The sequence below is a fragment of the Erithacus rubecula genome, assembly GCF_903797595.1.
Source record: "Erithacus rubecula genome assembly, chromosome: 8".
NCBI classification, from domain to species: Eukaryota; Metazoa; Chordata; class Aves; order Passeriformes; family Muscicapidae; genus Erithacus; species Erithacus rubecula.
The window spans coordinates 26,794,532-26,819,735 of NC_136659.1; the positions used below are offsets into that span (position 1 = coordinate 26,794,532).

Consider the following 25,204-nt stretch of genomic DNA (forward strand, 5'->3'; position numbering starts at 1 on the left):
TGTGCTGGGCTCTGGCTGCCAGGGCTGTGTAAGGGATGCTGTGCTGGGCTCTGGCTGGCAGGGCTGTGTAGGGGATGCTGTGCTGGGCTCCGGCTGGCAGGGCTGTGTGGGGGATGCTGTGCAGGGCTCCGGCTGGCAGGGCTGCATCCCGCGCCTCCTGTGCTGCCGCTGCCCGGAGGGGAGGACGGGCAGCGCCCGAGCACAGCTGTGGCCGAGCCCCTCTGTGAGGCCTGGCCAGAAAAACAAGGTGCTCAAACTTCACACGGGCCGTGTCTGAAGTCAGCACAGTGTCTCGACGGCATTGCAGCAGCATTATTGTGCACAGCTGGGGGTAAATTATTCCTTATGTAACTTTTACTAACATAGCAACTTCCCTTGTAAATCACACTGCTCGGGCCCCAGCCACTGCAGGGACATTGCCAACCGAGGCTGTGATAGAAGTAATGCCAGATCCGAATCAAACACAAAAACCCTTCTGAGGTTACTCAAAACGCGCTCGAGGGCTTTTCAGCGGGGCTGGGTCTGCCGGCTCACAACACGTGCTTGGGCCACTTCTGGTTTGTTCTCAGATTGCTCTGCAGAGGAGGGCTTGGGCTGTCCCACAGCATCACAAGGTTTCCATTTATTCCAGCAGAACTGAATAGAGCTTCTCATGCTGCCTCTCCACTCAAATGCTTTGGAGCCACAAGAATCACTAACATATCAGGAAAAACAGAAATCTCCTCTATACACTCACAATTTCCTAAAAATTGTATCATCAAACCTGGCCAGTAGCCATCTCTCTGTTGTTGTTTGTTTTCTCCTACCCTCTGTGCACTCCTTTATCCTAGGGAGCAGCTGCCCTGCAGAGCTCTCTTCTGTTTCAGGAAGGTTCAGCAGTGAGTTACAGGCAGCCCCACAGTGTTTTATCAGATACAACATGGTGCAAGGTCTATCTAAAATGCAGCCACTGGGATTTGTGGAGAACTGTTTCAGGCTCCATCCTGGAAGTGACTTGTGACCGTAAGAACTCGGTCTCTTGGTGTTGTTCCCAGCATGAGGCTGAACTCAAATGGTGTCTGTCCATTTTAGCCTTTAGGTTCCTCTGAACCTTAACAGATGTGCTGTGAACCCCAGGTAAGTAAAGCAAGTCCCAGGACTGGGAAATGAAACAAAAACTGCAAGTAGAATTTTATTGCATAGAAACTGCTCTGGAATCTGGACCCACAGGAATTTGCCCAGCACACACGTAGTTTCTCCTATCAGCAGAGCACCTCGTTATCCCTTGTGACTGACATGGCACTGCAGCTTCACAGAGTCCTCATCTCCAGCACACTCAACACAGAAACATTCAGCTCAGCTGTGAGAGTTCTCCCCAGAGAGGCATTCCTGCAGGCACCTTTGAGGCACAGTTCTTACAAATCTGGCAAGCACCAGCTCTCCACCCTCTGATTCCATCTGTCCAAGGCCTGAGCAAGCTCAGGGTGGCCTGGGGTTTTGTTCCATTTTTTCTGCAGCCCACGGAACCCTACTGTCCCATTAGTGCATTTAGGCAAAAGGAACTGAGACCACAATTGCCCTGAGTGGCTCATATGCAAGACAAGAAAGGAAAAGGCTGGGGAAGAATTATCCCTACACCTGCAGTACTGGAAGGACATGAAGATTAACCAGTTTGCTTGGGGTTACACAGGCAGTCTGTGGCAAAGGCAAGAATTAAACCAGAATCCTTCAAGTCCTGTGCTAGTGCCCTTACCACAAGCCTTTCCTCTCTGCCTCTAATGAGTGTCTTCACCTTTCAAGGGCAAAGCAGGGAAAGTGGCAGTGCTGCTTTGTTCTCTTCCTGCAGCATAAGCAGAAAATGAGAGTTACAGCACAGCCAGGTGGGACTGAAAACAGAGCACTTGGAGCAGCAATGTCAAGTGGATAAACTTTTTTGACAATTAATGAAGATGTGCTACAGCCAGAGACCTCCTTTCCCCCAGCTGCAAACTGCTTCCCACTCCTGAAGTGTTTGGATCACTTCCTCATTCCTTCTCTGTAGCATATCTGGCAGAGCTATGAGATGTGGACATTTGAGCAAGCAAAGCTGATTTACCTTCACTTGCTTTGCTTCTCACCAGTGCCTGCATCCCCTCAGAACATCTGCTTTGTGTTTTATAGCAGGTTTAATTGGGAGCAATGCTGAATGCTTAGTAACTGGCTCTTTCTTTGAGTTCCACAGTCAGGCTCCAACACTATTTTTTATTTCCAACTGAGCAACTCTGCCAGGGCAAAAACCTGAAAGCACAACAGAGGCAAGTAACTGCTGACACTCTGCAAGTGTTTTGAGAGAGAGTGCCCACACGGTCCTTTTCCTCTTGGTATCCTCCTTGAGCAGTGGGACAGAAAGAAGATGCATTTGATCTTCCTAAATTGTGAGGCTATAGTGATTTGTGACTACATCTCTTCTTCAGCAGAATGGGCCAACCATATTTTTAAAATCAGTCTTGAAACATCAAATTAAGAAAATCAGGCCATATAATCATAGCAGAGACTGACCTATGCATCCCTGAGTAGTTTTTGTCAAGGCCAGATACTTCAGATGACCACTATTCACTCTCTCTGCTGACAGAATTAAGCTGCCCTATCTGGATGTTTCTCAAATGTAAACCTTATATCAAAATTACATGAACAAGCCAACCTTAATAGTCTGGAATTGAAATTTCTATGATTTCTGATTTGATTTCCATCCTGAAATATAGATAAAGGTGACTGATAGACCAGTGCAGGCATGGCACAGGGCAGTCATAGCATTCATTTTTAAAATCCTGAAAGTCCTGATAATAAAATAAATAAGCCAATTTCTCTGTGAAGTGGTGGAGAAACAAAGCAATTGGCATCCGGCATTCTCCGCCCAGCCTCAGACTGCCTTTCTATAGAAAATAGGTTGTTTCCAAACAAAACCACTTTCCAAGCCTGCCACAACAGCCCTGCATCACGCTTTTTAAAATTTCTGCATGCATTCAAGCCTCCCTATGCATTTTGGTGAAAATCCTATACTCTCCATGGTATAACTGAACTTGAAGCCAATCAAGTTTTCAAACTTTGTTTCAAGATCCCAGCTTCATACAATACCAGGGCTCCAGGCAAGAACCACCCCAGATGTAAGCCAGCCAGATCTAAGGCTGGTTTATGACCCTTTATACAAGCCCAAGCACAGCAGAAATGATGAACTTTGATATTAAAACAGGGAAACAATCATGGCAGTGAACATCTGAAATGCTGTCAGAGTCATCAGTACAGTTTTTCATATGTCACTATGTCATTACATCACAGTTCAATGGACAGGAGATGGGTCGATGACCAAGCCTAATTCCAGTCCTAACATTCTCTCTTTGGACTGAATTCATCTTCATTTAATGAGCTGCAGTTTTAATGATTTACTTCCAAGTATGCCAAGTCTCTATTTGTTTTTTTATGTGGCTTGAGGCATATGTTAAATAGGATCATAATATTTACTTACCTCACCAAAGTGGTGGGAGATTTAAGGCACCAACTTGCACTCTAATGCAATACAAAAAGATAATGTCTGAAGCAGTTTCAGGCACCATCCCAGCCCCAACCCCCATTCTGTTTTTAAGGCTCAAAAAAAAAAAAATTTTTTTGTGGTGTTCTTTCTATTTGGTTCTGGACAGAAAAGTAATGAACTAAAGGTAAAAGCATTAGAATCCAAAAAGCCCCAATTTCCAATACTGCAAATTCACAGCAAAAGCAAGCTGGAGGGAATGCAGCTAATTTCTTTTTCTTGTTCTTGTGTGATTCAAGCCAGTTAATAAAAAAATTAAAACTTTGTCAATCACAATTTTGACCAGAAAAAGAGGACAAAAAGAAATCCATGGAATTTTCCTTTCCTTGTTCCATGAGCAGCATTTAGTACAGTAATCAGGTAGGTAGGGTTTTAAAGAGTCAGTTGAAAAATCAAAAAGGCAAAACTGATTTCTTAGTTGACAACAACTCTTCAATTGTGTTTGCAAAACATTTTGAAGATGTAAATGATTACTGTAAGTGTTAAAACTTTATTCCTGACTTTACTGGGAGAGAGCTTCAGCACAGGTGAACCACTGGAGAGGAACAAAACAAACTGGCTGGTTGTTCTGAAAAACTTTAACCCAAGAAGTGTCCACAACATGCTCTGACCCTGCACATGGTGGATCTTTTATGGAGACTGTGATTTCAAGTAGTAAACTTAAGGCACAGCTATGAGAAGTAGGCTTAACTCTTACACAACCATTTTCATCCTCATACTTAAAAGCAGTATTTACATATTTACCCAGAACTCTGCATTACTAGATCTGTCTTCCATGATGGGACATAGATGGGGAACACACAAGAGTTAAGGCTGTAACTGGATGACTCAAGCTCAATATTGTGGGTACATCACTGTGCTGCCCTTCCTGGTCACACCAGAGAGTGCAAATGTGCAGGAAGACCTGGCCAAATCACTTAATGAGACCAAGCTCTACAGGAAAAACTAAGGAAGTGCCATCTGCTCAACAAGGAGACGAGACTAGGAGGACCATGCCTCATCAACCACTTTGACTTGGATGGGAAAGACATGTCTGATTCTGCCTGGACCAATCCCTCTCTGGGTGTTTATGGATCCTTTCACCTATATCCACCCATCTCAGCTGTTTGCTTATTCTTTAATATCTCCAGTAAAACATTAACATAGGAGCACTCAGAACAGAAGTCAATCAAACAGGAAGCATTCACTCCTCTCCATGCCTTCCCAAATACAAGCAGCTTTTTTCCAGTGCTCAATCAACATCCCAAACACTCCTCCTTTTCTTTAGGAAACACCTGAGCAAAAAGGTGTGTCTAACAGACTGCTCTCAAGTCCAGCAAATCCCTTGGAAGTAGGTCATGGCTAAGCTGTCCTGTCTAATAGTTGATCCCTTTTTCCATCCTTGGGCGAAGATAGGACTCATGGGAGACCCAGCAGGCAGTGCTTTGTAGACCAGAAGCTCTGGTTTCATTTTCAGATCTGGGTTGTTGACCTGTGGTGCACTGGCACAGGTCTGTCAGCCTCTGCCTCCCAAAGTGCATTCACTATATAAACAGCAAGCCCTTGGGAGAGATATCGCTGCTGTCTAAATGAGGGAGGACAGGCTGTGACTACATCAGGCAATTTAGAAACAGTGTTAAAGTGCAGGAAGGCTGGGAGAGCTACCAATGCCTTTTTAGCTTCCTGTCCTGGAAAATCTGCAACCATCTGAAGCCATTTCCCAGGACATGTTTGTAGCTGCCTATTGTAACAGATCCCTGGCTTCTGCCAGACCTTCCTGGGTGTTAACCAAAACAGCATAAATACTAGAAACCTGAGAGCTATCTTGCAAGACCAAATAATTTCCATGTGTAACTCAACGGAGTATTTGAACCCAAGGCTATTGAAATGAATGGCTGATATCAGACATCCGCTACATGACCTGCATCACTCTCCCACACTGCTTTGACCTCAGCTGAAATCATTTGCAATTTTACTTCTTCTGCAGTGGCAGGGATTAATGATTGATCATGGACCTTCACCATGAATCTCTGGGCTTCTGTCAGCCAGTGTCACAAACTTAACATTATCTAATTGTAAGTTTTCCCATTTAATTGCAATATACACCTGCTCAATGTCCCTCTGTGTGTGAAAAAGCATCATACTTCATTTAAAAAGCCCTCATTTAAATTCAACAGCTAGCTGCACAGATTTAACCATTAAACTGATTTATGTTGCATAAAAGATCAAACCAGATCGCACCTTGTGGCCAAATAACCATAAAAGGTTTCTGTAAAGATCATTAATTCACCTCCCTGGGCAGTTAGTTTAGCAGTAAATATGACTTAGATGACTTTATCCAGTTAACCTTAATCAATTTTTTATTATGATTAGTCACCCTAAATAACAGAAATGTGAGAGGGGAAGGTGCTACAGTTCAGACCCTGGTAATGAACAGGCTGCTGGTGTGCTGACCCCAGATTCCCACACTCTGGGAAATACGAATCCATCCTCTGCCTGCACATCAGGGGACCTCAGCCAACCTGTACTGGGGAGAGCATCTCAGAGGCTGGGCTTTGCCTGATCCTTTTCAGTGGCCTGCAGGTGGGCAGCTCCCACCATTGCAACTCAAGAAAGACAAGAAGGGGCAGAGAGGGACAGAAGGCAAGAATATCCCATTCACCTCATGCTATGAGGAAAGCTGGCCCAGTCATCCACACAGCAGCTTGAAACCTGGCAAGGTTTAATTTGGCAGACCTTGCTCTGTCACAGATTTCCACAGTGACCTTGGCCAAGGTATTTCATCTTACTGTATCTCAGCTCCCCAGCTGCTAGGCAGAGATGACAGTGCTTCCATCTCTCACAGGAGTGGTCTTTAAGTTTGTGAGGCATTCAAACATCACAGCTCTGGGAGCCATAAAATCTCTTTAAGTAGGTAGATCCATCACTCTGGATGCTCTGTTCTCCTCTCACCCTGCATGGCTCCATTGACTTCAACCCATTTAACCTGTCATGGAGGACATGAAATCAGATTCAGGCCCTTGATCTGGCAAAGGGATTGCCTCTTCCTCAGAGCCACTGTGATAACCAGTAGAATGGGACCCAGTGGTGTCTATAGCAACCTAAGTGATCATCAAACTAAAGGAAATAGGTTCATATCTTGGCTACCAAAGTTATTCACACCTGAGCAAAGCACATTATACTGACAGCCCAGCACTCCCTATGCAAACTGGTACCGACGGCCTCTCACACCAGTTTGGAAATAGAGGGAGGAGAAGACGAGAAGGGGCTTGAATAGTAACATTCATACTCGTATAGGTCAGCATTAAATTCACACAGTCAGTGGAACAACATTGGTGCAAGGAAGAAAACAGGACTCAAGGTGTTTGGGTGTCTGCCCCCAGCCTCCTGTGGGGCAGAGCCTTGCTCCTGTCACAGCTGCACTTGGTATGCAGTCAGCACATCAGCAAATCATCACTCCCTGCGTGAAAGGGCTCATTCTGTCTGTGTGCATTTCTCTGTCTGTGTGTTCGCTTCCATCAGCGCAAGGAAAGCACTTGATCCTTCATTTTTATGCTCAGCCACGTGCTTTTCCAGCCTTCCCACATTGTGTACACAAGGAAGAATGCATAACACTTCTCTTTGCAATACCCACAGATCTCCATCTCCCAGAGAAAGGACTCCAAACTCACACCTGTATTCAGCATGAAGTGCAGGACACTTTCTCATAAACTCAGTTCCTACTTCAGTATTTGAACAGAAAATAAGGGTGTCATCAAAACCCGTCAGTAAGGACCTTTTCACTGACCCTAGCAGGCTTTAGTTGAGATTCTCTGTGTTCAATTATTTCAGTCATTATCACTAAACAAGAGGCTGAAGCATACCTGCAACCTTCAAAGATGCTAATGTGGAACACAGGACATGGGAACAGACAATGTAATTCACTTGGCAAATGCAACATGCTAATAGAGATCCCTTCCTCCAATGTCAATGTTTTTTCCATGAACTTGGTTGCATGATCGTCTGTTCTTGGATGTAAGTTTAGCTTGCTACAAGTGAAGAAGGGGGATTATGGATTTGCACAGCATACAGGAAATCTCTGTTCATATTAAAATAGCCTGCACTCTTTGGATGTGGCTTTAGGATGATGGCCAAAGCAATATTGTGGAAACTATGTAGTCTATCCCCATTTTTAGGGACATTTCCAAATCCACAGAAATTAGGGCACCAATAAAGTCTAAAATTGAAATCTGATAGATTTTAAGAAAAGTAGGGCCTCACTTTTAAGCATTTAAGAAGCATTTACTTAAAATTCAGCATATGTCTAGGGGTCATCAATTTCAGTGACATCTATTCATGGGTCCAAGTTCTGTCTTGATCTGGGATCTGAAAACTTCAACATTAGAAAGAAAGTGCACAGATGACTTTTCATTTTTATGATTAAAGGCAGATCACATCAATTTCATATCAACAAGGAGTCTTTATTTATAGAATATGATATTAAATCTGGATTCCTTTCAAATACTGCAAGTATTTTGTTACATTATGCATCCAGGTGCTACATGTGATTTTGACAGACAGGCTCATCTGAGAGGTGCCAATTAACAAACACTCTCAGAAGCAGAACGTGACAAAAGTCACAACATCATCAGAGAAGGAATGTGTTTTCTCTCACAGGAGGAGATACCAGTGAGGAAAAACTTCATTCATCTCCTCCAACAATATATGAAGAGTTCCCTTCAATTACCCTATTACTCCTTTCCTGACTATAAAGAGACATAATGAAGAAATGAATATATTACATTTCTATTTAACATAATACATCTCCATCATTACTAACGACTCAGAGAGAGTTAAAACTCAATGAAAAGATTGTTGATTTTTTATCATCATGTTTGCTTTTAAGCTCACTGGAGTGCTTAAGCAAGCCTGTGAGTTCCACATTTGTTCCTAATTTGCTCTGAAGGCAGGGGGCCAGCAGCAGGGCAAAACAGGCAGTGTCTGGCACTTCTGCTTATTTTCAGATAGAGTTTAAGGCAGGAGTACAGACCTGGAGGGTGTTTTAAAATACTGATCTTGAATTTCTACAGTACTTTCCTTGGGAGGATATAATGGTGTCTTATACACTATGGCCACATTTCTATGCTGAATTTATTGAGGCTTCATGTATGAAAAAGCAGATGAATTTGAGGAGGATTGGAGTTAGAGATCACTGTGGCCACTGCTTAATGGACGCTTGCTGTGAAATGGTACAGAGAAGAAAATCCTAAAAGAATTCTTATTCTACTATATCTGCCAAGAAATAACCATGCAAAATGGAACAAGGACCTCTTCACTTTTGAAAAATGCTAAGTGATAATTAATGATTTCAAATGTCAGAAACTTTATTTAATATCTTCTCAGGGGGACTAGTGACACCATCCTTGACCAATTCATCAGGAACCACTTTCTCATCCATGTCATCATTTGCCAACACATTTAAAGAGTCTTTCTTTAGGACCAGACCTGTTTAAATATAATTTCCTATACAAGATCTGGCAAGGGCACAACATGCCTGAGGCTGTGACTACACACTGCTGAGAGGTGGGGCTTTCTGTCCTGCTGGTAAATGAAAATGGCCCAACTCACCCCTTCCAGACATGTCTTTTAGACAAGACCTGTCGCTGACTCACATCCTGCCAAAGAAGTAACAATCTCACACAAGAACCTTCTCTGACCCTCAAGTTGCTTCCTACTGGGTGTGTACAACCCAAACCTCACCTGCAGCATGAAGTAGGGAGGTGCTTGTTTATGCTGCTCAACTCACTAAGCAAGAAGCTTGGCAATGCAAGCTTGTTTTTTCATATTTCATCTGTATCTTAATGCAATGGAAAGACAAGATTTATAGCAATAAAGCCATCAATGTGTTTTCAAGTTACTTGTGCAAGATGGTTAGTTTTTCTTGTGATCTCAAGTGAATTGCCTTTAAAACTTTCCTATTTCTGAGAGAAAGTAAAAGATCCCATTTTGCTGGCCAACAACTTTAATTCCTTGTTTTGTCAACCTCAGACAAGGGTAGCAGGTTAATTGCTGTTTTTATTGGTATAATGAATGCCAATTATAAGGTGTGTTTTAAATTCCTATGTTCTAGCTATATGAAAAACAACAGATCACATGTACCCTCTACATGCTGCTAACCAAAGTAACAAGAAGCTGGAATATCCCAAGTAACAGAAAACAACAAGAACAACACAATGAAAATCATAAAGACACCTCACTACTGTCAGTCAGCATGCATCCTCAAACAAAGCTGAAATGCTCTGCCTGATCAGTACCAGTTCCCCAGATCTCATTAGGCTGAGCTTACATGCTCAGACTTCACAGAGGTCCTTTACAAGCAAATCCTTCTGGATCTGAGGGCCATAGGGGCTGCAGCCACAGAGCTCTCTGAGTGCTCTGCTGGTTTGGACCCAGCCCCAGCCATGTTTACTAGTTCAGCTGTGCCAGAACCATTCCTGACTCCCTGTTCATGTGGTGGTTACAGCACAGGTAACTTCCCTCTCCCATGGGAAGCACAAGTGTCTTGTGGGCCACCCTGACCACACCTGCAACATGATTATGGCCTAAAAGAGTTCTCAGAGCTACAGACTAGTTTAAGAAGCTTACTACTAATGGACTTGGCAGACAAGAAAAAGTGTAGGATTTAACATTTTTCTTCTTTCTTTCAATGTGGAAAGACTTTGCAGATGCAATTAACCTTGTGTGGTCATCTCTTTCCACCACTTCAGGCAGCTACATAACATTCTTATTCAAATTGCTCCTTTGGTGCAAAGTTTCTCTTCAGAGAGTTTTTTTCCAATTTTCCCTGCCTCTCAAGTGGTCTTAAAGAAAGGACTTGGTCAGCTAGACTTCAAATGACCCTTGAATGCTGGGCTTACTTTCACAGCAGGATGCTTCACCTGCTTCATCAAATAAGTCTCAAGCTGACAGGTTTGTTGATTGGGAAAGCAAAGTCTCAAACTGAGGGTAAAGGGTATGTCACAAATATTAGTGTAAGTATGGTGAAGACCCTATATCCTTGCAGAGAACAGTGTTTGCCCTAGGCTAAAGTCTGTGCTAATATTTTAAATTTATATCACATCTTCTCAGCTGATCTTACGGGAAAAAGGCCAATTGGATTTTATAGCTCAACAGCTAATAGGATTCTACAGGATTTGATAAAGAAAGAAACTGCTGTTATAGGTTTAAATATCCTGTAACAAGGAATATAGAGCTGTGTTAAATTTCAATATTTTTTAAAATATTTGCACTGAAAATAGAGCTGCAAATCCATGCTATGTGTTAATAGTTTAAAATTAAATACCTGAATGCCTAGCTGCTGCTGAACCACATACTGAGAAAAATAAGTTATCCTATAATTTTATGGCCTGAATCTCTGACATCTGCAATATCTTCCACTCCAGGTGTTCTCTTTGCTTCAGAAATTTGGATTCAGAGAAAGAAAATTGGGACTCTGCAAAAGCTTCATCCAGAAACAAGGTAGATCAAAATGAATTCAGGCACTGCTGCTTACAGAAATATCCATTGTGGTGTATGGCACACTAATAGACCCTGGGCTGATAGCACCAGTTATTCCCTCTCCTGAGGGACAGAGCCTCTCCTGAGCCCAGAGCAACATCTGGGCTCCCCCCAGACATGTGTGAGCCTCCTTTTTTTAGTACCACTGGTGCCTGCAGACAGGGATATGGCAGCCTGAGCTTCTCCCCCAACACAGAGAGCTCCCAGGGCAGTCAGCACTGCAGCTGGCCAGAGGCAAGTGCTAGCACCATCAGACACTCTTGAGCTTGTTTTTTACTAGACTGTTTTTGAGGAGAACTGAACTGAATAAGCAGAGAAGAATCATTAAAAATTTGTGTGCACGCCCAAGGGTGGAATTGACTAAGGAGGAAACAAAATCTTGAAGGGAAGCATTGAGGGACTTTAGTCTCAGGTGGACAAGACAGTGAAGCATGGATTGAGCCCATCTGATATTGACAGCTGTCTACAAATATGACCCATAAGAAGGTAGGTCACTCCTGATGAGCTGATTGGGACAAAAAAAGCTGCCCTGAAAACCCGACTGTGCCAGAGAAGAGCCAAATAAGTGTATGATAAAGACCATACCTGATCCTTGGGAGATCTGACGTGTTAGACTCAGGAACCAGAAGCCATTTACAGTGGCAACAAAAAAATAAACTCTCAACTATAACCTTGGAAGCAACAGGCTTGCTGAGCCAAGCATCATCTTCCAGATAACAATCTAATGAGAAATCTCTCCCCAGCTCCCTTTCTTCCTCTCTCCTCTGTGTGTACATCACTTTGATGTACTGCTGCAAGGGATGGCCAGGTGCAATGTGTTTTAGTGAGTAATATGCATATAGCTTTGTAAGTATTTTAAGACTTCAGAGGAACCTGGGTTCAATGTTTTATGTCTGTAAGTGTCAGCTCCTGATAGGGAAGTTCAGCAGCTGCTGGCAGAGTACATCTCCTCACTTGGAAGGAACTGTATCTCCCCTCTTCTGCTTTCAGGCACCTGAGTGGAGAAGCTGAGGTGCAGGACAACCCTGCATCTTTCTACAAGAAAAGGCTGAGCAGGGAGCTGGCTCTTGGGGAGGGAAGGTAGTTGAATGTGAGTTTGTAAGGGATTCGATCATTTGAAGTCTCTCTGAACCTGCAGAGTTCTGCCTGTGAATTGAGGACTGAACAGGGAAGGGTCTGGGGATTTTTCATGTGTTGGCTTCTATAAACTGGGCCACCAGGCACACATGTACTTCTCCATTACTCAGCTTCCAAACTGAAGCCAGATTGTTATCCTGGCTGTGACTCCTTTGCACAAGTCCAGCCACACTCTATGAAGCCTGTTTGGATGATTCCCTTCTCTTCACCGTGCAAAGATGAGTCTGTTTAAACCTGCCTCCATCCTCAAGAGTAGGTGTCTGGTGTGCACTGCTGGGCAGACACCCAAGACAGCTCTCAACAAACTACACCAAGCCTTGAGAGAAACATAATCACTTTCTGTTTGGCACCTGGGAGCAATGTAACCACACTGCCAAGCTGATGGAACCTGCTTCCAAGACAGACTAATTAACCCAAAAAGGCATCACCCTGGTGTCATCACCTGGCTCCGGATTGCTAAACAGGCACCTCCCAGGCTCACCTGGGCATTTCCGAGAAATGTTCAGCCCGACCTGCGCTGGTTGCGTGGCAAACCATCTGCTGCTGCTGCCCACAGCTGGAACTCCTGCTCCCCACCTGCCCTGAGGCACACACCCAGCGAGGAGATGAGCTGAATCCACAGACACTGAGACAGTGCAGAAAGGTAACAGTAACACAGGTGTCACAGGACCTCATTTGAACACACCCAGTTGCTCAGTGCTCATGACTGTCCTGCTCACTGGAGCTACTCTCCTGTGTCAACACTTCCACTCCCTTGACTCTCAGTAAGTGCAGACAGAAGTGTCTCAAAGCCAAGAGCCAGCCCCACACAGCACACACAGAGGTTCAAGAAACATTCATTCCCTTCTTCCTCTGCCAGGGAATCAGTGGATGCTGGATTCCATGTACAGGTTTTGCCTCTCAGCACACAGACAAGGAGCAATTTCCAATATACACGCTCATTACGCTCCAGCGGAGCAGACGATAAAGGAAAGGTAAGCAGCAGCCAGAGGACTGTCTGCACACAGCAGCCAATCGTGGGAAGCTGTCCTCATCTTGCAAAATTGACTCAGACACTTCCAGAAATTCACATCAGATACCCAGCTTCTCTGAAAGATAATAAATACGTCTGACCCAATAATCCAAGTGTTATCTGTGTTTCAACTACCAAATCAAACAATACAGCTACACACCTGATGTAATTTTAATAACATAACACCACAAAGAGCAATGGAGCAAAATAGCAAAAGCAGACAAGGGAACATTGATTTTCAGATTGCATTCCACTATAAACATCAAACTGCTGGTGGTTTATCTGAAATATAAGCAGACCTAAGCAGAGAAAAAGAGGCTGAAGTTCATGTATTTAGGCTGAAGAGCGCTTAATGTGCCAACCCCAGTGGATCCTGCAGGCAAGCTGGCTCTGCCAGCCATAAACAGGAATTTTTCATTCAGGATCAATGCAACTTCAGCTACAGTTGTACTAATTGTAGTAGCTGGATATTGACAATGTTCGTGTACGTGTTATGCATTGCAGCTTCCTGCCTACAGGGGAAGAATTTAAACTTCTTTGAGCACAGATGATTATACCTTACCTTAAAGCCTTCACCAAACTCCTTATGCTCATAGTACATGAGTTTTAAAACCCTGAAGGCATTCAGCTCTCATTGGCTGCCTGTAGTCCCAGGAATTTTTTCAAGTACAGCCTCTGGGGAACTTGTCCATAGCAGAAGGAGGCTCACTGCTGGCTTTTGCTGTCATTTACTTGGTTATCAACTACATATAACTTCCCTGAAATCAGATTAATTATTCCTTTGTACAACCAGGAAATAAAAAGCAAAATTTTGTACACTGTACTTTGCCTTTAATTACAGTCAGATAAGGGATCTCAGTTTCCTTTCAGAACCTACTTTCCACCTTTAAATATATATGTGAGCACACATATCATGTTTCTTTGGCTAAACCTTTGTCCCTTAATATCTCAATCCCTCTCCTCATCCAGAAGACATAAGCTTCCAAGCCATACACCAAATGACACATTTAGGCAAAAGGGACTTAAAACTTTAACCACCATCTCTACAGGTGTGTTGAACAAACCTGTATTCCTAAATCTAACACTGGCATGAGCTAGGAAATGTGGATTTGTCTTCTGGTGAAGATGAGCTCAAACAATATAACTTAAAAAAGGGAAGAAGAATGAAGAAGACATTAGCCCTGGATGCAGGGAGAGCTTTCTAAGGATGAATTCTCTATACACTGATGAAGTGCATGTTGCATAGATTCTGCCCTGAGCATCTGCAGCTGCCTGCTGTCAGAGGCAGACACCAGGAGAAATGGGGCTGTGGAGTGCTATGTCTAGTGAATGACACAGAGGAGAACTTCTAAACTCTGATGGTTTTGATGGCTGTCAGTATTGATCCTGTGCTACTGCAACCAAGGGGCAACATTTCTTCTTTACTGGAACACTGAACAAACATCAAGGGCCTCCTTCTGTCTGGGCCAGTAAAATCTGCAACCTGATCTCAGCAAAAAGCCAATACTTATAGCAAAGTATTACTTTAATGCTTGGATTTCCCAAAAAGTGCAGTTGTTACAGAACAGAGGTGGCTGGATTGAGCAGGTATAGCCTCCAAGGAGATGACAGTGGTTGAATATTCTCTTCCTTCCTTGGCAGTCTGAGGAGGACTCCCTACTGATTTCATCAGCAACAGGATCATCAAAACAGATGATTCACTTACCTAACTGATAAAAACATCATATTGGCATTCATACCACACTGGTCCAACCATAACATTTCCTGGCTCTTTCAGAGCTTTTCAAACACCACAGAGACTCAGTGAACATTACTTCACCATAACTGCTTCTCTGAAACATGTACCAGTATGCAAATACTTAAAATTATGAATTTACACAAGGAAAGATGCTTCTGTCAGTTTTTCTTTGGCAGAAATACAGAGCTGGTCGCATTTTGGAAGGTATTTAAAACCTGATATTTTTCAAAGAACAAGAGCCTCTACAAAATAAATAAAGCACAGAGCTTGATTCTCTACTGGATACCTCCAGTTTTCCACTGGTACAACAAATATCAAACAAATGGCCAAGAATGACTTCTGGTGTGGAAAACACGTTTTTCTGTGGGAGATTTAGAGAACTCAATCATGTTAGCTTATCAAAGAGCAGGTTAAGAGAAGATTTGATCACAGTCTGTAAGTACCTGCACAGTATCTGGTCCTAGGCAGTTCTTTAATCTGACACATCAAAGCACTAGAAGGTGAAATTTGACAAACAAACTGGAAAAAGCAGACATTTTACTCTTTACCCACTCCTTCAACACAGGACATGCCATAGGCTGTCAATTTCTTAGATGTAAAAGTTTTAATTTCTCCCTAGCATAGTTAAGTTCTAACACAGTCATATATAATTGGATTAAATTCCAGCATTAGCATGTGAAATTCTGTGTTCTGAAATTTTACAGAAAACCAGGCTAGACAATCAGAGGCTGTTCTGCTTAAAAATGAAAAATAAATACATAATAGTTATGAAAAATATATGAAAAATAAAGTTACAAAAACTTGCAATGTAGTAACAACACTATCTGATTACTTTTTGACATTTAGAATACATCTTTGCAAAACATCCCCAAAACTATGTGATTATGAAACTGCAGGTAAAATTCTTTTCCAACTATTTGTAAGGAAGTTGGGTCCCTTGCTCCTTACACTCCTGCAATTTATTTTGAGGTAAAGTGAGGAGTTTTGGACTTTTTTGGGTGTATTTCTTGCTAATTTCTCCCTATAAAATTAATATTGAGGCATCTTCACAATTCCCACACATGGAAAAAGAACATTCATAACCAGGAAGATCATCAGTTTCCAGCCTGGAATGCAGCTCAGCTGACCTTTTCTTTTTTCAGCCATTGCAGTTTCTTAGCTTCTACAAATGGATATTTACTCTTCTTTCTTTATTTCCTTTTTTTGTTTGTTTTTTTTTTTTTTTTTTTTTTTTTGGAAATGTTCCATTCACAGTATGCTAGGGGATTTCACTCAAAGTAACACATGCGCCACAGATTAGCAGGCTCTTAAAAATATGCTTGTTTTCTCTTTATGGGCCTGGTCTATTAAAAAGAAGTTAACAGAAAGACACCCATTACTTCTGTGGGTATTGGACTGGGGCCTAAATTATTGCTAGTGCTGAACATGCACAGTCAGAAAGCATTTCAGAAAACATGCGCTTTTGAGTATAAAGCGGATTTCCCTGAGATCCCTTCCAAACTCCAGCGACTAGCTCTGGAGAAGACATCTGCTCTCCCACAGAGCTTCTCCCTCTAATGATGGGCAGGATCAGGCAACCCCTGAGTACTCACAGTGGGGTTTTATATCACTTATCTCAGGCTTTTTGCCCTTCACACACACCACAGCTCTTTTATGCACCAGGTTCTCCACTTCCCATCCTGCCCTGGCAGCTTCTCCTCTCTAGGCCGTCCATGGGAATAATGCTGGCAGCTCACAAAACCCAAATTGTTAGTGAAGCATCAACTTTGATATGGTCACATTCTCCTGTGGCTGGACCATGCCTCATATACATACCACGTGTATATGTTCACCAAATGCATCTTGTGAGCTGAGGCGAAATGTCTCAATGCATCCAACTATTGCATGTGATATACAAAGGATACTTTTCAGAATCCTGCACATTTCCCTGGCAAAACCATCAGTGGGCTCACCAATACATTACAGATTGCTAATTACACCCCATCAAGTTACCTGACACTACTCAGCAGCACTGAGTTAAATATGCTTCCATGGGAAACACCAGAAAGCTAAACCTCTCCACAGCTGGCTTAGAAAAGATTAGTTTACAGAGACGTCTGTTCCTTGTCAAAAAATTCCTTCCATTTCTTTCTTTCATGTTATATATGGACAGATCATTATTGACTTGAAATTGCAGAATCCATTTCTTCCCCTTAAGAAAATCCATGGTAAGTCTTACTGGGTTAAACCAGTAATTTAAAAAACTAAATGAAAACAGGCAGAAACAGGTTTCTGAAGATAAACATAGGTTTAAAAAAACAGTTTTAGTTTTAAATGGAAGCAGAAATGCATGCATAGAGAGATTATTTTTTTCCTAAGTGAAACCAGAATTGGAAATCCAGTTGTGAGCAATCTGGACTGCTCAGCCACTCCCACTTATTCAAGTTACCTCTCCATTTCCCTGCTACTGCAATGCTCACTTATTGCCTCTTGTCTTTAATTAGGCATCCATCCCACAAACTGTTTATGACAGCAGTGTCCCATTAACTACAACAGGGCCTGGTGTCTATCAAGCTGCACAGAACACTTGCCCCTCTGTTCAGGGCTTGGTGTGACTTACATTGCCTTTTGAAAAGCATCCCATACACTGAAGACCCACTCCTAACAGAGACCCCTCAGGCAAGAAAGAACAGGAGCTTGCTTGGATATTAGTACAAAAATTTAAAATTACAAATTGTTTTCTAGCACCAGGCAGTTTCTTTATTATTACAGCTCTCCCATTACTTTCCTTAACTGGTTTTAAATCTCTCCAGAAGGAGATAAGTCTTTATTTAAAAACAGGGAAACTGCATAGGAAAAACTGATGGCAGAGTCAGAATCAGAACCTCAGCTCCCCGCTCCTAGGCCAGCACCACATACACTAAGCCACACTTACCTTTCAGGAAGCTGCTACAATCAACCCCTTTAACTGTTGCATTAACACATGTGCAGGGTTAATTTTAAATGCCTCCTACCTAGGGACACAGAGCAAGTTAGCTTGTGCATAAAATAGGCTCATATGCATTTCTGATTTGATGTCTACAGTATCCTGCATTTTCACAGTAAAGCAGAAGAAAAAGCTTCATTATACTATCTGCTTCCACCACACTGCAGAAATGGCAGAGTATAAAGACATGCATGGGGAAGTCAGGAATTGATTCACACACATGTCCTATCTGTTCCAGTTCTGGCTGCATTAACAGCGAGGCTCCTGTGAGTTGTCTCTGCCGGGTGTGCTCAATGTCAGTTTAGAGAAGGGAAAACTATTCATGTCCAGCTCCTAAAGAAGCTCCTGCCTTACCTACAGTGTTGTGACACTGCTGAAAATGCCAGAGTGGAGTTACAGAGTTTAAAGCTAAACTCATCAATATGGAGAGGGGAGACAGACATCTCTCAAATCTGCACACTCACCAGGTCTCCTTTTCCCTGACAATTTTGATTCAGCCCATCTCAAAGGTACACTCTTGAGCACTGCAGCATTTGAGCTCTGCCTTCCTCACAGCATGTGAGCTGTCTGACCCCATGGCCCTGAGGTGATAGGAGTGACAAGTGACATCTGACAAAGAGTGACAAGAAAGAACACTTGCAGAGCTAAGATACGCCAGACAGGACCCTGGAACATGGAGCTGGACTCTTAGCTGGAATAATAACACTTGGGTCCACAGGTATTAACTGCTTGAATTTGATCATACCCTCAGCTCTTGAGGAACAGATTGTGACCAAAGCCAAAAAAAGAGACCTGGCTAAGGAATGCAAAGAAAGTAGGAGCTGCCTTTAATAAGGGACATATTCAGTTGGTCCTCACAGTCCAGGTGTCTACAATGTACTTCTTTATATTCTGGTTTTATTAAAAAAGAATCAAAAAACAACAGTTAATTTTGTCAAATATTGGCAGGTGGATCATTCATCTAGAGACAAAAATGCATCCCAGAAAGCTACAAAACTGCTTGCAGACCTACTGCTTCCCAGGAAAGGAGTCAGAACAAACAAGGAACTCAATGTGAGCTACCATTGCAGTGGGATCAGTAAAGCAGTACATGAACAACAAATGGAGAGCTGAAGCAGAAAGGTCATTTAACTTGAGTTGAAACAGTATATATTCTACCCCAGGTCATCTGCACCAAAGCAGCAGGGTGCATTTGCACCACCTAATGAGCTGCTGACTTAAGAGGGCAGTAACACCAACACAGCTGGAGCCTGAAGAGAATATGGGAACACAGATTTGACATTTAAAAGCTGGAGAAAACAGAGTGAAAATGGTGAAGACAGCTCTGTATTTTCTGACCTGTCTCAGGAGAGTGGAAGATGGGAAGCGGCATTATCATGGGAATGTCCTCTACATTTCTGAGCAATTTGAGAGAACGTGCTTCTAGCTTTAGCACTTGCAGACTCTTTGCTTCCTCTCCTCCAGCAATTAACACAGGACACAGGCATTAACGTGCCTGACACACAGGATCACCCATCAGGAAGCAGTGTGCTGTGCTGGCCCTGCTCTCCAAGCACAGGCCCTTGGGGAGCTGAAGGATGCACTGCGAGCTGCACCTCCAACAGGGACTCACAGAGGTGCCAGCACTCCCCAGCAAATGGATGGCAGATGGCTCTCAGGGATTAGGAGAGCTCTCTGTAGACATGCAGCCAGTACAGATGTGACCAGTACATGACCATGCTCCTCACTGCTGGAAGTATTTTCTCATACAACACCAAAATTTTTCATGTCTCTGACTCAGCAATGGTTAAATACATACATCCAAAGTACCTGCTATAAAGCAGAAAGACTATCAGCTTTCTTTCAACCATGGAGCCATCCCTCTGTGGCCTGGAAAACCCACAGTGATGGCACAAAATAAAAGCCTGTCAGAATGGCTCGATGTAAGCATGTGCAAATGCATCCAGGATCCATACACATTCCATGGGGGGAGGGCAGGCTAAGCCCCCTCACAGTGTGTGCATCCCAAGGGGAGGCTCTGCAGTGCTACCAAAGAGAATACATGAGGTGTCTCTTTGCCCAGACAAACACAATAGTCAGATTCAAGTATTCTCTGTGCATGGCTAAGAAACAAAATGCTAACACACTAAACAGCATTCTAATGAAAGGGTCCCATCCCTGAAGACCTGACAGTTCGATTTATATGGGACAATCTTGTCTGCATAACTGAAAAAAAGGATGGCCTACCTAAAATGTTCAGAATTGCCAAAATATTATTTCACTTGCCATGTGATTTTCCATGTCCTTCTCTTCTGCTTGGCCTTGGTCTGTTGTCTGATAGTACAGAAGGTAAAAGAGGAATTTATATTGGAAGCCTCCAACATACCATATTCTAAAAACATTCCAGGTAAATGAGAGGAAACAAAGCTTTTCTTAAAAATGCTGCTTTCTCCACACTCAGAAGACGAGAGCCCATTGAGGCTAGAGGAAGGTATTAATTGAAAATGCAGCTCAATGAGCTAAATGGTGGTATCTAGAATTAAATACCACAACACAGACAATCCAGGGTCAGTACTGGTGACTGACCCCTGCTCAGTCCCTCAGACACAGCTGCAGCCCTGGTTGTTCTGCTTATCATCTTGAAAATGGATTTTAAAAATGGAGTTCTAAGTAGGCAATGTGATTGGTGCCTGTGCTACAGCTAGTTGAAAAGGAACCAACAATTTTGGTCTCCTATAACAATACCACTCTGTGGATCTCACTTCAGATTCAACAATTTTTGCTAGACTAACAGGAATAAGCTAAGACAGCCACTCCCCTGGTAGTGTCAATTAAAAACCTGTTGAAATCCAAAAACCTGTCCCACAGTCATAGGCTTAGAATCCAACATTTCAGCTTGGACTCATCTGTAGTTTAAATCACCAAGGGAGAAAATTCCTCATTTGATTGAAACCACTCACGTACAGAGCTCTCCTTCCTGATCGAAGAAAAGTGATTATCTGCTTTTTTTTCTTTGAGAAGGAAAATGACTGTTCCTAAAAAAGAGCTCACAAATGCCAATGTCCATTTGCTATAGAGTTCTGAATTACATTTCACAGCTCCAGATAAAAATTAATGACCTCTGCAGTGTGGAGAATGCTCCAACTGGGATCACTTTTTCTTTTATTCCTAATGCCTTACAGCACAAACACTGAGCAAAATGTCCTCACAGATATAATTGTGTTATATCACGATACTAGACAGACACTGTGCTGAGACCAGACAGTAATTTACTCACTGAGGTTCTGATCCAGTTTCATTGAAATCAATGTAAAGGTTTCCTCCGACTTGAATGGCTATTGACTGGATCAATCTTTTTCTCTTCATAGCTGAAAACAGCAATTTCCCATTATTGTTCTGTGACCTTGCTTTCTCATTAAACTTCACTCAAGGGATTCATAAGATACAGAGTACTGCATATGGAAGACAACTCAAGAGATTTATTTTACTGGTCACGTTCAAATAAAGTAGTGACAAGCAGGAGAACATACTTCTTTTCCTAGCATGCAGTCTGCTGGCCATCATGAGAATGTCAAGTTTGACTTTAAAGGTAAGGTAAAATCTTACACATAATACCCAGACCTCATCCTCTACAAAGCCATGAAAATACATGCAGTGGGGTAAGTTAAGGACGAGTTGAACTGCAGCATTGCTGGGTTTCTTTGAATTGGACACTTCAATGCCTGTTACAAAAGTTTGGCTGTTTGTGCTCCTTTATTGAACTCTGCTGGGTCATCCAGTCTCTTGCTCTCATACACAACCATACTATTGATCCTTCTCATAAACAACCATGATCCCCACTAAACACACTCTCCCTTTCAGAAGATGGGAGGGAAAACTGCCTCTCACTTCCCTAGTGGCAAGAGCATTACAGTTCTCAGTCTGAACTCACAATCCAATGGATACACACCTAATCCTGTGCCAGCCTAGTCCTCTAGCTTAAACTGCTCTTTCCTTCCCTGATATTAACATTTGTGGTATATTTGTGAACATTTATATCTCCTTTCCACCTCAGCTCTGCTGGGCCAAGCAAACCAGGTTGTTTTCATTTTCTCTCTAATGATGGCTCTTTACTGCATAGAATACTTTGTACTTTGCAGTACTTTAAAATATTTGCACAAGTTCAGAAAAATTATTATCTTTTACAGACAGATTACGTTATGATGATCTTCTGAATTACTCAGGATACAGACTATCACCTGCATTTTGGACATAATTTAAGGTTAAACTAGGTCATATATTTATTAAGCAAAGAAAAAATCCACAATACTCTAATGCATCAGGTATCTAATGTGCTCAGGTACCAAAATGGTCAAAAACTCAGTGAAGGATATTCAGAGGGTAGAGCAGTAAAAACCAGGGGCCATGAAAAATGCTGCATTGTTTTAACAAATACATGTTCTATGATATGCTGAGCATCACAAAGTGCTTGCAAAGTTAAACTGTTTTTTTATCCTACATTTATAACAATATCAAGCTTTTCTTTACAAGGGAAACTCTTAGAAACAGTTTCACTTGTTTTTATTTCAATGCAAATATTTAAAATCATTTCAGGAATACAAAGGGAAGACAGTAACAAAGAAAACAGAGCTGGAAAGGGAAATTTATTAAAGATGAAAGTCAAACTAGCTTTGAGGTTTTGATCCAAACCAAAAAACATATGGAAAACATAATGGCAACATTGGGCCTTACATTCTATTTTGAAAACAATAATGTAGTGTAACAAAAGGTCTTCATGCAACAGAGTATGTTCATCCCTTGGCCATAGATCTTCAGCTGGTGCATGCAGAAACCTCCTATCAGGATCCAAGTCATCCTTGGACCGACCCTTCCAAAAAGAGCTGAGGCATCCCTGGGCATCTCACCCTGCTTTATTTCAGTGACTCCAGTCATCTGCCCTAGGGCTCACTCCTACAGCAAAGCACCTCCTTCCACTTGGATTGCTTTGAAGCAAGTGGAACTATTTGCAGATGAGGTACTAATTTCGCATGAGCAAACACAGCAACCTGTGGCTTAGCTTTAAGAGGTCCTGAGCCCCCACAGCTTCCATTGGCTGCCTCTGAAGCTCAGAGTCTTCAAAAGCAGAGCCAGCATATCCTCAGGGCCTGATATTTCCTCAGCCTCAGAGGCACTGAAAACTAAAGTACAAGGGTTATCAAAGGAGTGTGTGAAAAGGTACTAGATTGTATACTGTACATTAATACTAAATGTGTATCTGTCTAGTGCTCCTTGCAGCTGGTCTGCCAGTGAGACACCCACCAGGACAGTTCCACAATTGGAAAAGCAGATGGGCTGTGATATTTCCATTACAAAGAACCAAACAAGGTCTTGCTGCCCACAAGTCCATGGACATATGCTTCCCCAGGACTGATGATTTATGAGCTAAAAAATGGCAAGGCACTGCATAAATCTGTGAAGGTGTTCTAGTCCAAAAAAGATCTGTGAACACTGGTTTTTCCATCACTGGCCATGTAAACACTGCTGCAATAAGGAATATGAGTATTGTTAAGTCTGAATCTACATTTTTGCTGTAATGTCTGGATTTAATTTCCAATAAGTCTGCACATTACAAGAACATTTTTTTTTTCCAGTTTTCTTTGGCTCTATTTTCCAGGACCTTGTATTTTGTTACAAGGGAAAGAAAACAATCCATAATTTTTTTAAAAACAGTATATTCTATATATACAGCATGAGACACATCTTTAAAAATATGAACCAATCAATCACTTCTTTCTCTGCACCTTCAAAGGCTTTTACAAATGTTGCAGTTATTGCCCTATCTTTATTTCTGAAAACAATTGTGCTTTAAGATCTGGCCATCCCTTCTTGCTATCAGCTTCATTAAAAGCTTCATTAAATGAACTGCTTCACTTTGTACTGAAACAAATTAGGAATACTTACATGATCAGTCAGCTGAGCAGCAGATAATGAACAGCTGAGAGACAGTAACAACCTAAATCAGTACAGCTGTTTAAAACACATGGACATGACTATCTTTCAAAATTTACCATATCCTGGTGAAATAGATGAATACTCTAATAGACACACTCCTTCCACACCTAGATTTCCTAATTACACTTGTGTGGCAAAAATCAGTTTATCCTCACTGCAACCACTTCTCAGCTGATCTCACCCCAGATGTTGGCAGCAGCACTGGGCAGGTTCTCTTTTTATCTGAACTCCCTCCAGCAAATTCCTCTTAACCAGCACTGTAAATGTGTTTTAGTCTAAAAACAGCTCTAAGGCTGATTTTATTATAGTCCATAAAGCACTTGCATTTGCACAAAAAAAAAAAAAAAAAAAAAAAAAAACCAAAAAAAAAAAAAAAAAAAAAAACAGAAAAAAAAAAAAAACCACCACCAAAAAAACCAAACCACTAAACACAAAAAATCCAACCCAAAAAAAATCACCTTAGACAAAGAACTATGACTGAGGAAGTCCTGGCAGTTTCATGAATGCTTCTGTAAATATGCTTTGGCATGAACATCTGCAAAACCGGCTCATTTAAGCCCCCCATTTTTAGTGAACACTTCTCCCATTCACTCAGATTGATGACAGATTTGCATGTGGCTGGGTACATTGCATTACACCAGCGGCCACCAGCAAATGAGAGCCATGCAAAACCACAATGGGCTACTCTCAAGCAACCCTAGAATGGAGATATGTCTCCATAAAAGTCTATATGAACACTTACTTTAAGTAACAAACAAATTTATCAAGTTGCAAATTCCTGTGTGAAGACAAAAACCAGAGCTATGCTTGCTGAAAGCAGTTGCTGTGATTTAGATAAGGGATCTCCAATCACAAAGAAGCTCCCTGTTTAGCACAAGCCACTGATTTACAGATGCAGTGGCCCAAGCAACACATTGCATTTTCTAAAAGGGTCGTGGCACCCGTGCCACTACCCAAACAGGCAATATAAGCTCTCATCACACACAAAAACAGATTCTCTGTATGTATGCACAGATTCATATGATAATCTTTAACACAAATCCACCCCAGAGACACAGGTGAATACGAAAAAGTCTGAAACAAACTCCTACTTATTTCTAATCCAGGGAATCAGACTAAAATTCCTCAGCAGGGTTTGGGTATTCTATTTGTTTTATTTTGTTTTGCAGAAGGATAAAATCTGTACTCTGTACTCCCAGGATGAGATGCTGTATGCCAAATGTCAGCATGGAGCACATTTTTACAGCCAGCTTCTAAACCCATGAATAAAGAAAAGGGCTTAGCGGAAATACTGACAGAAGTTTAACCACAGTGGGCCAAAGT

At 42.1% G+C, this 25,204-nt stretch overlaps 1 protein-coding gene across 4 annotated transcripts in view; it reads right to left on the bottom strand.

Annotated features, from left to right (window-relative positions):
* Positions 1-25,204, bottom strand: part of SEMA5B (semaphorin 5B) — a gene marked incomplete at its 3' end in the record, with an annotated part of 260,024 nt that overhangs the window by 209,565 nt on the left and 25,255 nt on the right. The window contains exon 1 of one of the 4 annotated variants that reach the window (XM_079310511.1): positions 807-1,110. The exons of the other annotated variants lie outside the window; for them this stretch is intronic. Of the gene's footprint in view, positions 1-806; positions 1,111-25,204 lie in introns of those variants that run through there. 4 annotated transcript variants of the gene reach the window in all.